Source organism: Schistocerca gregaria, chromosome 2 (assembly GCF_023897955.1).
Source record: "Schistocerca gregaria isolate iqSchGreg1 chromosome 2, iqSchGreg1.2, whole genome shotgun sequence".
NCBI lineage: Eukaryota > Metazoa > Arthropoda > Insecta > Orthoptera > Acrididae > Schistocerca > Schistocerca gregaria.
The window spans coordinates 129,768,938-129,784,320 of record NC_064921.1 but is presented as its reverse complement, the minus strand read 5'-3'; positions in this window follow the sequence as shown (position 1 = coordinate 129,784,320).

The window sequence follows — 15,383 nt, the reverse complement described above, 5'->3', positions numbered from 1 at the left end:
AAAAAATAGGTTGAAAATGTTCGCAAATTTGTATTTTACGTCATTACATATTTTTTGACATTTCGATTCAATGTTATGTAAGTCAGTAGTTAAATCTTCACGTGTTTGTTCAAGTGTGGTGTCTGACTTCCGAAGATTTTGTTCCATTGTGTCTAACTTTTGAAGATTATGTTCCATTGTCTGCAACTGTTGCTGTGTTTGTCTCTGGTGTTGTTCCATTTGTCTAACTTTTTATGCTTTTGCTGTGTGTGTGTTTCTGATTTTGTTCCATTGTGTCTAACTTTTAAAGATTTTGTTCAATTGTGTTTAACTTTTGAAGCTTTTGTCCCATTTGTTGCATTAATTGTAATAACAATGCACTGGTGTCTGAAATATGTTCCTCAGTGCTATTCGGCAATGCATTTGAACTGGCAATATTCGCCGTTTGAAAAACAGAAAATGTGTCTTGACTTATTTGAGAAAACGGTGAGGACGCAAAACCTCAGTCTACAGTATTTGCAAGATTGTGTCCTGTCATTTCGGAATCCTGAGGCGAGCTGTTGCCGACCGATCGATCGATAATGCTTCCCTGTTCACGAATTGTTTCACTGCCTACACCATTATTTGCAGCCCGCTCCATTTCCCTATGCACAATTACGAAATTACTACTTTGAACATTAGTTAATTAATTACATGGTGGCTCTAACACATTGCTTTCGTCTTCACTGTCATGTCTCAGTTTACTTTGTAGCCTAGTATTACGTTTTTCACACGCCATTATTGTCACAATATTTCACACGATAACACAGAAAAGCACAATTTGAAGAGCAAAAATAAGAGAACACATTAACTTAGCACTGAAAATAATATCTAGTTAATTGCAAGAATTGTTTCACTGCCTACACCATTATTTGCAGCCCGCTCCATTTCCCTATGCACAATTACGAAATTACTACTTTGAACATTAGTTAATTAATTACATGGTGGCTCTAACACATTGCTTTCGTCTTCACTGTCATGTCTCAGTTTACTTTGTAGCCTAGTATTACGTTTTTCACACGCCATTATTGTCACAATATTTCACACGATAACACAGAAAAGCACAATTTGAAGAGCAAAAATAAGAGAACACATTAACTTAGCACTGAAAATAATATCTAGTTAATTGCAAGCGCAGCTGCCAAATACTTGGTGCAAACCTACATGCATGCCACAACTGTTTTACTGTACAGCAATGAAAAACTACAACTACAGAGGAAATTCTCTCTGCAAGTACGCGCTAGCAATAAACAAAGGCTATACTAACTACACAAACTACAAGAAAAAAATCAGAAGATTCCAGTGAGGTATCCTCGGCTAAGTGTCGACATATGAAACGCCCCTTAGAAAAATTGTACAAGACTGTGCTTAAGCTGACACACAATATTTTTACCGCAACGCAATCTGACTTTCAAAAATCTCTACAAAAAATGGCCCTGACTAACATTAACCTATACGTTTCACAAATCGCTTACCTCACAAAAATCTTGGTTACTCGAACTACTGCAATACAGCGAGCACCACTACTGCCAGCTAAATAAAAGATTCAAACTACTGAAGGCACTAACTACTGACAGACATAGTTAGCAAATGAAAGATTTTGATAGAGAACAATGTATTTACCTTAATAGTCATAATGTATATAGCAGTTCATAACATCCAGTCTTACAAATTACAAAACTCCGCCATCTCTCTCCCCACATCCACCACTGCTGGCGGCTCACGTCCAACTGCGCAACGCTACGCGCCGCTAACAGCAAGCTGCCACTGCCCAACACTACAATGGCAGACAACAATGCAAACCAGCCACAGACTGCACACAGCACAGCCAGCGATTTTCATACAGGGCGCTACGTGGCGTTACCAATAAGTAAACCTAAACAGTCTACTTACAAGACGTTGAACCAATTGAAATATTTTGAGAAAAAGTAATCAGGCGTCGCATTTCCTGTCTTTGGTTGGACGAGATGTCTTGCCTGTACCACGAAATAACTAGCCTTGTTGATTGCTCTGTTCACCCTCTGCAGTTCATTACGGTGTCTGGACGCAGACTGGATTTTAGGCATAAGTTACTGGATCACATAACAGCTGAGGCGCTTACGAGACGCTCTGGTGGTGAGTATGATGGGCCACTTCTTCGCGCATTTAAACGGTTATTAAGGTTGGCAATTAGTTCAGACCTTGTGAGTACAGACCTTTTCGTGACTTTAATGTCATTACTTAGAACTATAATTTCGTTATCATTCAACGAAACTCAGATGGCGCAGAGCCTGCTGTTTACCTTTTTGCCACTGGATTCACGCATTGAGATTCCAATCATGTTTTGCGTTTTCTTTCCGCCGCGAATCAGTAGCCGGTTTTGACGACTAAACATGGCGAGAAAATGGCGAACCCTATCTTTGGCAATTCTGTGAAAGTGTGGGTCTTTGCGAGTGATCATATGTGCGTCACGTTGCTTCCCTTGACTCAGCCACTCAGAACTGGATTTCACTCCGTAGCTGAGTGTGCCCTGGTATGAAACTTCAGGCCAATTAAAACTCTGTAGCGAACTGAGACTCAAACTCAGCGGTATAAGTCGGTATTGCGAGCGAAAAGTGATGGGAATAGAGTTAGCAGCAACTAAATAAAAAATTAAAACGTCATTCAACAATGGGCCAGTTTTCCAAGCGTGTAACTGATTATGCAGCCATATCTACGGAACTACGAGTCGCACAATGGCATAATTTGCAGGTATGTTCAGTGATATACATGTGAATACTGTATGCAAAATGAGTCGCAAATAATTAGCAATGAAGGAGTGATAAATTAAAACGTCATGTCTCATGCGGGAGTTTCATTGCGTGAGCATCTAACACGTAGGAAGGGGTAAACAACTTTCGTTTCATCATTTTACGCTGTTTGTCAGCGACGAAACGATTCATAATGGTTTGAAATTATGCGTAGCGTCTGCTGCACCTCACTAAATGATTTCATTCTCAAATCATGAATGAATATAACCTCACTCCCACCATTCTGATACGTATGTGGTTCTTACTTACCTCCTCCTTCCCCCCCCCCCCCCCCGCCCAAACAAACACAGCGATTCGTTTGGTTTGGTTTGGTTTAAAACGGTCCATGCGCTGCAGGTGATGTAGTGCTACATTACTGGCCATTAAAATTGCCACACCACGAAGATGACGTGCTAAAGACGCGAAATTTAACCGACAGGAAGAAAATGCTGTGACGTGCAAATGATTAGCTTTTCAGAGCATTCACACAAGGTTGGCGCCGTTGGCGACACCCACAACGTGCTGACATGACGAAAGTTTCCAACCGATTTCGCATACACAAACAGCAGTTGGTCGGCGTTGCCTGGTGAAACATTGTTCTGATGCCTCGTGTAAGGAGGAGAAATGCGTACCATCACGTTTCCGGCTTTGAGAAGGGTCGGATTCTAGCCTATCGCAATTAAGGTTTATCGTATCGCGACATTGCTGCTCACGTTGGTCGAGGTCCAATGACTGTTAGCAGAATATGGAATCGGTGGGTTCAGGTGGGTAATACGGAACGCCGTGCTGGATCCCAACGGCCTCGCATCACTAGCAGTCGAGATGACAGGCATCTTATCCGCGTGGCTGTAACGGACCGTGAAGCCACGTCTCGATCCCTGAGTCAACAGATGGGGATGTTTGCAAGACACAGCCATCTGCAACGAGGTTTGCAGTGGCATGGAGTATCAGCTCGGAGACTGTGGCTGCGGTTACCCTTGACGCTGCATCACAGACGGGACGGCTGCGACGAACCTGGGTGCACGAATGGCTAAACGTCATTTTTTCGGATGAATCTAGGTTCTGTTTACAGCATCGTGATGGTCGCATCCGTCTTTGGCGACATCGCGGTGAACGCACATTGGAAGCGTGTATTCGTCATCGCCATACTGGCGTATCACCCGGCGTGATGGTATGGGGTGCCACTGGTTACAGGTCTCGGTCACCTCTTGCTCGCATTGACGGCACTTTGAACATTGGACGTTACATTTCAGATGTGTTACGCCCCTTGGCTCTACCCTTCATTCGATCCCTGCGAAACCCTACATTTCAGCAGGATAATGCAAGACCGCATGTTGCAGGTCCTGTACGGGCCTTTCTGGATACAGAAAATGTTCGACTGGTGCCCTAGCCAGCATATTCTCCAGCTCTCTCACCAACTGAAAACGTTTGGTCAATGGTGGCTCAGTAACTGGTGCGTCACAGTACGCCAGTCACTACTCTTGATGAACTGTGGTATCGTGTTGAAGCTGCATGGGCAGCTGTATCTGCACACGCCGTCCAAGCTGTGTTTGACTCAATGCCCAGGCGTATCAAGGTCGTTATTAATGCCAGTCGTGGTTGTTCTAGGTACTGATTTCTCAGGATCTATGCACCAAAATTGTGTGGAAATGTAATCACATGTCAGTTCTAGTGTAATACATTGGTCCGATGAATACCTGTTTATCATCTGCATTTCTTCTTCGTGTAGCAATTTTTATGGCCAGTAGTGTACATACATACATTTATAATATGAATTTATTTGGATTCAAACAATCCTCCTTTAGCTTCACTACATGCATTTACTAGCCGATTTGACTTTATTCTGGATACACTCATGTATCTGTGCTGTATTGCGAACGGTTCTTCACAAAGGCTTTCCACATATTATTCCAAAAAAAATGTTCAAATGTGTGTGAAATCTTGTGGGACATAACTGCTAAGGTCATCAGTCCCTAAGCTTACACTCTACGTAACCTAAATTATCCTTAGGACAAACACACACACCCATGCCCGATGGAGGACTCGAACCTCCGCCGGGATGAGTCGCATAGTCCATGACTGCTGCGCCCCAGACCGTCGGCTAACCCCGCGCGGCACATATCATATCAACGCCCGATAAATAAGAGCTAGCTCCGAAAACGTAGAGTACTGGGAATTGGTTCACCTCTTCTTATGTACTGTTGGGTACGGCGTTACTGGAAATTAATTCATATTACATTTAACAACTCACTGCATATCAAATGAAAGTATTAATATCCCAACATATCATTTTGAAAATAATGATAATACAACGTAAGATACAGGCAAATTGTAGCGAACAGTTGCTTGTGTCAAAGTACAATTAGAAGAAGTACATAATAACTTTGAGAAGTAGACGTAATAATGACGCAAAGGTGGCAGAAATTTGGAACATATAGTTTCTGGCACCCCAGTATAATTTGCATATGTTAGCTTCCTTCCGTGTTTTGGCATCCAATCCTGGGCATATCAGCAGAAGATGTGAATTCATAACACCGGTCTTGCAAACAGTGCTTTCATTAGTGGGAAGTTCTACCATATTTAGATGTCTGGCTGGACCGTGATATCCCGCTGTCAGTCAAGTACTGGCTTCCTCGATTTATTCCTGAAGTCCTACCAATATTCTTGTGCATTTTTTTCCTTTAAATGCTCCGTTTTGACTTACGTGTTGAGTCTCTTACATGGGATTCCACAATTGTGTTGTGAATAAGTCTTTTATATCAGATGGAATGGGATATTTGTTAGCTTCTGTATGTGTTCCTTTACTGATCAATCGGCTAGCAGTCTCATTCCTATCGATTCCTAGATCTGAAGGTATCCTCTGAAACTTCAGGGTAAAAACAGTTGCAGAATGAAGATTTATTAAAATCCTTGACCACGGTATCGGTATATCTAAATATACCTTCATCACAAGTAAAATACACTAAAATCACATCCTGCAGTGGAGATACATAAAACAACCGTGCCAGAGGCGTCGTCAGTAGTCAAAATATCATCTCCATTTATACAACATAATTATCAACAGAGGGTCGATGCGAACAGAGTATAGCATCAGTACTTCGCCTGTGAACTAGCGTGAAGGGGATGTGAAAGGTGTTCGGTTGTTATCATTTACTGTGAAGAATTTCATCAGTTGCTGTTTCAGCCATGTTTAAAATCTTGAAATCCACTGAAACAATAGTTTTTATTTCTGCCAATGATATACTTATCGGCTTCTCATATATGAGTTACGGTTGTTATGTTCTGTGGAGTGGTTTGTTAAGACAGCTTGAACGGTTGCTCTAGAATCAGCCAATGGTACAGCTGTTGTAAATAAGATAATGCTCTATATAAACTTCTTAGTTGTTTCTTGGGTTTCATGTATTTAAACGTGAAAGTTTGTCATTTATTGTCCCAAAGGGGCACTGCATCCGGCACTAGGTATATCATTAATTTGTGGTCCTTCCATGTATATGCTAAGCCATTCTTGTTTTGTGTATTTTCCATGTAGCATCTTTATTTCAGTAAAATTCAAAACATAAATGACCCTTGGAAGCGGTATTGACATCTATGCTCTTACACCACTATAGGAATAGTTGCAGAAAATGGTTGTAGTGTAAAAGTACAGGACATTCGAAAGCATATCCATAGAACTTATTTTCTTCTTATGCATGTGAAGAACGATCTCTGAAAACGTGGCAGTACCCTTTCCATTTCATACCGTATATCGATTAATTCAATGTGGAGTGTTGAGCCTGAAACAACGATTAATAGTATTACATCTGCTGAGAAGCGTTGCATGTTCCATAAACGCTTTTGTACAAGCACCCTGTAGTACCTGCCATTAATGTATCGGACACTTTTTACGTGCTGTGAACAAGAAAGGGTTCTCGGAATGGATATCTGTTCCGAAATATTCTGCGGTAAATGGACACAGAATTGCATTGAAACATGATAGCTATTGTAGGAAACATGAAGGGGTACCGACGGGATACTGTGCGAATTTAGGACAATGTAGTTAGTAGAGAAGATATTTCGGCGTCCAGTATTTCGTGGAACGCTACTGCGGGAACCACTAAGCACGAATACCGGAATGCACTTCAACACTGAGTGGTCCGGTGAGCTTTGCGTCGACGCTGGATACAGAAACGCGTCGAAAGGCCGTCAGCCTCTAAAGCCTCTCATTGTTCCGACAAACGTCAGTCCGAAGTCATAATTAACTGACAGCACTGCACAGAGTGTCTGTAATCTCACTCGGCGCGCGTGCAAAACTGAAGAACGAAAGTAACTTTCGCGTCATGTGACCGTGCCGTAATTTTTAGAACGTAAGTTCATACAAGGTTTTAAACAGTCAAATACTAATTATTTTGCACCAAACAGGCAGTCACAGGCTTGTGGAATAGTGCTGGGACAAGAAATGTTTAACCACTATTTTAAAAAACTAACCTATTTTACTGAAATACAGAGAAACAACTTGCTGAAATCTCCAGTGCTTTAACGTGCTACATTCGTTTACTTTCATTACCATACTGTGACAGTGTTGATGTGAATTTAAGTACACTTTAGAACGAAACATGCATCGAAATTTTTTAATGAATATAGAAACTAGTAACAGTCCGTGCAACACAACTGTTAAGCCCGTACAATAATCAGGTAACGTGAATAAAATATTATTAGGCCCTGAGACCACCAAAGCTTGGCGTGATGAGTACACTTCCCACTTTATAAAACTCATTAGGGAACAGCGAATAAAGCCATCAGACATTATGGTCAGCTTTGACATCAAGTCTCTCTTCACTGACGTATCTATTGAGGAGCCTATGCGATTTTCTACAGGAGCGCATCCCACCAGATATCTGCCATCTGTTGCGCTTGTGCCTGTCATCTACGTACTTCACCTGGCGGGGAAAATATTACGAGCACTTACATGGAGTGGCAATGGGTTCCCCGCTCTCCCCTGTAGCTGTGGACATCTTCATGGAAGCCTTTGAGCAAACGGTCATAGCTTCTGCTCCGTTACGTCCTAGTTGTTGGCTGCGATATGTGGACGACACATTCGTTATCTGGCCTCACGGTGAAGCGGAACTGGGAAACTTCCTCCAGCACTTAAATAGCGTGCACAAAAATATAAAGTTCACACACTAGACTGAAAACAATGGACACAAAGTGTACCGGAAACCAATGCTCACTAACGGTACCTGCACGCGGAGAGCCACCAGCACCCAGCTCAAAAGTATTCTGTTCTGCAACTACACGGCCCTACCGGATAAGCGATGATAATAACATCAGAGAATAATTAAAGGAGCTACAACCCACGTTTCGTGCCAACGGCTATGATCATAGGAAAGGTAGCTAAAACCAAAGGGAGCAGAACACGAGAAGAAGGCAAAGAAGAGAAGCTCCCACTGGTACACTTAACATATTTAAAAGGCGTCAGTGAACGGCTAGGAAACGTCCTCCGCCGACGAGGTTTCAAACCAATTTTTCAAAGCAGTCACAGGATCCACGATATTATAGGTTCCATCAAGGATGTAGTTAACAATCTTAACACTGCAGGTGTTTACGAGCTACAGGGTGAGTGCGGAGCTGCCTACATAGGAGAAACAGGGAGGCCTGTCAGCTTACGAATAGCAGAACACAAGTGCTACGTACAACAACATAATAAATCGACGATAGCGGAACAGCACCGTGGCTGTGGACAACCTATCAGGTTCCAGGAGTCCTGTGCACTGGAGAAAGAATCGGGGATGCAAGGGCGCAAAATATGGGAGGCGATCGAAATTATTAAGCAGCCTGACAACATCAACAGGGAAGATGGCTACAAACTTCCGGCGTCTTAGCTGCCGGTCATCCCAGTCCAACGCACCGCGAGCGGTCGCGGGGCAGAAGCTACACAGGACACGGACGTATCTGCACAAACAGCTGTAGAGCAACTGTCAGTCCACTTCCGCGCACACCAATAGGAAGACTTGCCGACCAGAAGCTAAGCGCTGATTGGCGGACAGCTACCAATCGTTGACGACATGGACATCCACGAATAGACTCTTTCCTTCCCTCTTCCCTTACGTTATGAGTAGCCAATCAAATTGGGAGGCCAATTGAAAGTTTTACAACAGTGACGTCAGACATCGATAGTCTGTAATAAGTAGAAGCACCTATCGCCATGCAAAAACCAGTCGTGCCCTGAGGAAGGCCGCTGCAATTCGGCCGAAACGTCAGTTTTAGTTTATTATTGTTGTTAGTTTTCAGCAATGACGCGGCATAATAACCAGTAGATTTCAATCACTATGACACCGGCCGCTGAAGCCAACGTTCTTACAGTAACTGACTATATAGATGCTCATCTATATCGGTATTTCATACATCAATAATTAATATGCTTCATGCATGACTATTCATAATTTGAACCAGTGGAATGCTCTGAAACTACACTGCTTTTGCCCATAAAACTAATAGAAATCGACTGTATGTATTCTCGTGGAATCATTACTGTTTTTAGTATTATTGTCACGACTTTGTGTTTAAAAATAGCTGTTACCACAAGTCCTGTGTTATTTCGTTGTTCATAACCTCTAACTATAAAGCAGACAGGACTTATTATAGCTCATTGTGGAAGCTAGAAATGATAGTGTTGTTCCCATAGTGTGAAATATGCTCTTCTGTGATGATCAAGTTGCTTAAAAAACTGGAACACAAGAATCTCCTGCTATTGTGGATGATAGTCTGCTGGATTTGAAATATTTCCACTACAGGTGGCAGAAACTTTACACGCAGGTTGGTAGGGGGAAGCTGTTGAGCAAAAATGTCAAATGTAAACACACAGAGAGTACCTGTTTTCGATGTGTAGGAGGAATCTTACAGGGTTTTCTACTATGTGACGTTAGGAGGTTCTGTTAGAAGACATGCTCTCACGATCTGTTTCATAAACGCCAGTGCAATATAGCATCGCAGGGTAAAACGAGACATGCCATAGTGTACAAAGCAACAATATCATTTCGAATTATAGCTTGTTGTTGTCGAACGTAAAATGACTTTGTTTTTTTTCCAGCATGTGAGCAAGTGGCGTATTAGGCTGTATTGTGTAATGTTATTTCACGTGTCTGAAATGTTAGTAACATATATTTGCATCACTATTTATTTATAGACACTGATTCCAATGCGAGAGATGCTCTCGAGACATGTAAGTTTGTCTATGAAGCTGACAGAAATCGGCCGGCCGGTGTGGCCGAGCGGTTCTAGGCGCTTCAGTCTGGAACTGCGCGACCGCTACGTCGCAGGTTCGAATCCTGCCTCGGGCATGGATGTTTGTGATGTCCTTAGGTTAGTTAGGTTTAGGTAGTTCCAAGTTCTAGGGGACTGATAAACTCAGATGTTAAGTCCCGTAGCGCTCAGAGCCAAGAGCCTGACAGAAATCACTTAATACAGATGGTTTTTCCTTCAGAGTTTACCTTATCGCGTTTTCTTTACTCCAATGACAGTTTTGAATTAAGATTGACATTCTCCAGTGATAGTTAGTTTTCACAGCAGAATAACGGAAGTTTTTTTTCGATTTTATGCAGGGTGGAAAAGTATGTGAGATAAGTTAATACATCTCTCAAAGGTGTACCACCGACCCCTACAGTTTGGTCATTTGTAACCAGAGGCAATGCTGTAGCTTCTTTTCGCTTTATTATAAGTTGCAAAATGACAGGAGGTGGGGGGAGGGGGAGGGGGGAGCGAGAGAGAGATGCGAAGTGTATCCCACAGCAAAACGTAGATATTACACTAATTTTTTCTCATAGAACTAAAAGAAAATAAACTGCACCTATACGCATACGGGACATTTACTATGGTCGTGATTCTGTTTTGTTTTTTAATAGATGCTTGCTTATAAGAAGTGCAACGATGTTAAATACACTAGCGGCGTGGACGCATGCTGCCTTGGTTGACAAGCAGCTCGGGTCGGAGTAGCCTCATTTATCTCGCTTCGTTCAGTGGGTTGCAGTCGTTATAGCCTCTTGTGTATGTCATCGTTGAGCCGTAGTAAAAATGTATGTTCTGAAGAGCGCGCCGCAGGGCGTTGTGTGAAGCAGTCTGGGGTCAGTCTAGAGTCAGTTTGTCAGTCTGGCTGAGTGTGGAGTCAGTCTGGGGTCAGTATCTCGTCCCCAGGTTGCTAGTCTGTCTCTCGTCCGAATTTGTGGCGCAGTGAGAGAACCCAACTAGTGGTCGCCGGTCGGGGGCTTGGTTACTGCATCTGAGTGAGCTGTAGGCCACCAGTCTGCTCGAGTTGCTCAGGCAACAGTCATTGGTGGTTGGATGGATCGGTTGGTCGTCCGCGCACTGACACACAAGATGACTTGCCCGCCTTGAGCGTCGGCGCATGTGAGGTCGCCACGTGTGTCCAGTGGGCCGCGCCGTGTAGCATAGGGCAGTGGCTTCCCGGTCGACACGAGAGCAACAGGAGTCAACCCACGACATCGGTCTGGCCGGTGCGAGCTGCGACACCTTAGACGGGAGATCGGCGCGCCTTCCTGCGTCCGTTGAAGCGGCTGGCAGCTGACGGTTCGGGAGAGCGTTTTGGGGGTGCCTCGCCAGGTCTTCGCCAGAAATCGCATTTTATTAAAAGTTGAGTGATTGGTGATACGTTGTTTCATTAACTTGTTAAATTTTACTTGTTTACTCGGTGAGTTCACAAGCCGCTTTGTTTTGGGGTCGTACCACCTTTCTTCTTCGTTTGCCCACCCGCGGGAAGGTGGTTATTTATAAATTGGGTGGTCCGTTTTTCCCTTTTGGAGTAGGGGAGTGTTAGAGCAACCTGCGGTTTGGGTTGTTCGGTAATCGCCCTATGAATCTGTCGTACGTTAATAGCTGCCTCTGTCATGTTTGTCGGATTCGGTGTGTTAACGATTATTTTGCTTGAAGTGTAACGGCCTAATTCCTGAAATATTTTTTTTATCTTGCCTGTCATCTTGAGAGGCGGTATATGAGTACTGTAGAACATGTTTGGCCAACCTTTATAAAAGATTGCATATCACGGACTTTTATTTAAATGGTCACTTTAGTATATAAAGTTGCCACCCTTCCACCGTAAGACTTTTCTTAGAAGTTAAAATCAAGTTGTACCTTCGGTGGCAAGTTAATCTTTTAATTTTAGAGTTTTGTACCATTTCTATCCCTCCTACGGGGTGCATAGTTTGTGTGCTTGTGTGAATTGTTAAAACTTTTACTTTAAGGTAATCTGTTGTGTTGCAGATTTTTACCAGTGTAGTCTTTAAGAGGTTGTTGTGAATGGTCATGACTACGGCCGTGTCAAAAGGAAGCGGCAAGGTTCTCAGCCCGAGAGCTCATACAGTAAAATTTTTGTTTCTTTCTGTCTCTGAATAAATTGTAACTTGATACTTAGAGGGTACTTTCTGCTTATAATTTTAAATCCATTTCTTAAGAAAGGCTTTTAGGAATAAAATTCCCATTTGTTAAAAGCAATTTGATTTTGATTTCATCAGTTACTCCCTGGAAACAACTTCCGCGCTCACATAGTGTGATTAAATGTGTTAATGTTCTTGATGAATCGCTAGTAAGGAAAGTAAATTCTTAAGAAATAGTTTTGAAAGGAAATTTACCGTTCAAGCGTCATCAGCACAGATCAATCATCTAGACTGCCTGGGCTTCCAGTCACATGTTTCACCGGGGATGCATTTTACTGAAGACCATGTTCCCAGATTCACTGGGGGCTACGGTGAGCATAGGCCGCCTGCAGAAGCAGTTGCAGCTATCCATTTGAAATGGCGATCTGGAAAGGTGTTGTTCCATATGTTTAACAGTCTGCAGGAGGTCTCAGTTCCATGGAACATCGGAGGCAATACAGAAGATGCCTATATTCCTACCAATGGTGGGTAGAGGGAGGAAGAGGGGGAGAGATGAATGAAGGGAGGTAAGAGTGGTTCTAAGTTGGTCAGCTCAGGACAGAACATTAATGAGAAAGCACGTTCGACTGCTGCCCCCTCTCTCCCGGTTCAGTGTTTTGGAATCATGATTTTCCTCACTCCCCTGTACAAGTTGAATATGATCCATTGATTATGAGTGCTGCTTTTTTTTTCACGACAATTTCATTGTGTAGATACAACAGTGAAGCTTTTTCTGTCAGTTGTGGTAGTGTGTATTGGCTTTCCTGAATGTCAGTTCCTGGGCTGCAGGGCGAATATCGATCAGTGCAGCAGGAGGCATCTGTAGCAAACTCTGATGTAAACAGCGTTAGACATAGTCCTCAAACAGCATTTGACGTAGTCCTCAAACAGTTCTCCACGCTGCCCTCCAATACTAAATTGGTGGTCCCTTGATGCCTCAGAACATGTCCTACACAAACGATCCCTTCTTCTGGTCAAGACATAGTCCTCAAACAGCGTTAGACGTAGTCCTCAGTTGTACGCTTACAGGTAATACACTTGTTAAACTCCTCTCTATCCAACACTTGCATCTCGTCAGTTGACCAGAACTCGTGCCAAAAATAAAGGTAGTACCTTCCACTTCAGCCTTTTGCCTGCCAGTGTGAGTACATCTGCAGCTTCATTTGGAGTGGTGTTTTGAAATGTCCTCCCAGAAGGATAACACCTGTTATATGGCATTTTGGGTGCCCCTCGCTATGCATATAATTATGTGATTAGGACCAATCTTTATGATTTATTACATACTTAGGCCCAACCTTTGTTTCACTTTCCCTACCAAAATAAATAAAGTACACTAGCCAAACCTTCCTCTCCTGCTGGACAGTTTCCATGTGTTGTGGTGTGCACTTTGGCTGCCTGTCCAGAAGGACCGACGTTCGATTCTTGGGGAGTGCATTTCCCATTTAGAATTTCACACGAATTCCCAGGTGCAGGGTGTGGGGGGGAGTGGGTTTCATGTCAACATAGCTCTGTGACAAAGAAATTCCCGCTAACTTTGAAATTCCCACGAAAATCCGATATTCTCGCCCAAAATTCGAAATTCCCGCCAATAGGATAGGTAGGGGAGGGGGCGGGGTGGGGAAGGGAAGGGTAGGGGCAGAGACCCACGTTCCCACTGGGAGAAACACATAATGTTATCTGGGGGTGGTGGTGGGTTGTGATTAATTGATTCATTTATTTAATTTGCATATCAATTGCGCTGACCATCATTCTACTACTGCCACTACGTTTCACATACACAGACGGAAAACAAATTGTAAAGCCAAGAAAGAGTCGTGTGGCATACACGTAAGTTGGTACGTGTGTTTCTAGATCCGAAAGACGAAGTGGGTTGAAATTTGGCGCAGTCGCATAAGAGAGGCGTTGGTACCATCACTGCGAGAATGCAAATAAGATTTCCTTTATATACACGGTGTACCAGTCGTGAGCCATAGTTACCTTTGGGATTGGTGAGCTGGTATTAGTCAAGAATGTTTTAATACTACAAAGACACCTCACTGAGTTCGAACGAGGTTGTGTAACATGGTGACAAAAAGATGTATGCTCCTTGTGTGATGTTGCAGAACGACTTGGAAGCAGTGTAGCAACTGTACATGATTGTTTGCTGCAGCGTAAACGAGAACGTTTGGTAGCATGAAGACCAGGTTCTGGACGGCTAAATGGCACTGTCGAGGTGGAAGACCATCGTGTTCGGAATATCGGTCTGGCGCATCGTAATAAATCTGCAGCAGCAGTTTGACCAGCGGTTGGCACCACAGTGACTCACAGAACTGTTAAAAACCGGTTACTTCAAGGTCAGCTCCGAGCCAAACGTTCTGTAGCGTATATTCCACTGATCCCAACCCATTACCGTTTTGGACCGGTGGCATCAAGCGAGAGCACATGGGAGAGGGGATTTGAGGGTTGTTGTGTTTCCTGATGAAAGCCGATTTTGTTATGGTAGCTTTGTGTTGGTTAGAAGGCGGGAGTTGAGGGCCTGCAACCAACCTGTCTGTGTGTAGTTGGACCTATACCTGAAGCTATTGTCATGCTATTTCTTATGACAACAGGAGCAGTCTTGTGGTTATCCCATGCACCCTGACTGACTATTTGTACGTCGCTATTGTGATTCGAGATGTAGTGCTGCCATTCAAGAACAGCACTACAGGGGTTGTCTTCCAACAGGATAACGCTCGCCCACATACAGCTGTTGTAACAAAAACTACTTTACAAAGTGTCGACATGTGGCCTAGACCTAATCGACCACCAGGTCTGTCTTCAATCGAGCACATATGGAATATCTTCGGACGACAACTTCAGCATCATCCTCAAATTGCATTTACCGTCCTGAATTAACCTTCCCAGTGCAGCAGACAGGGAACGCCATCCCACAAACTAACATCAGACAGCTTACAGCACAATGCATGCACGTTTGCGTGCTTGCATCCAACTTTCTAGCTGGCTACGGGTTATTAATGTACCAGCATTTCATATTTGTAACGGCTTATCTCGTGCGTACTTTTACTTGTGCTCTTGCAATGTTAATCACTTAAATGCTGTTGTTGTTGTGGTCTTCAGTCATGAGACTGGTTTGATGCAACTCTCCATGCTACTCAATCCTGTGCATGCTTCTTCATCTCCCAGTACCTACTGCAGCCTACATTCTTCTGAATCTGCT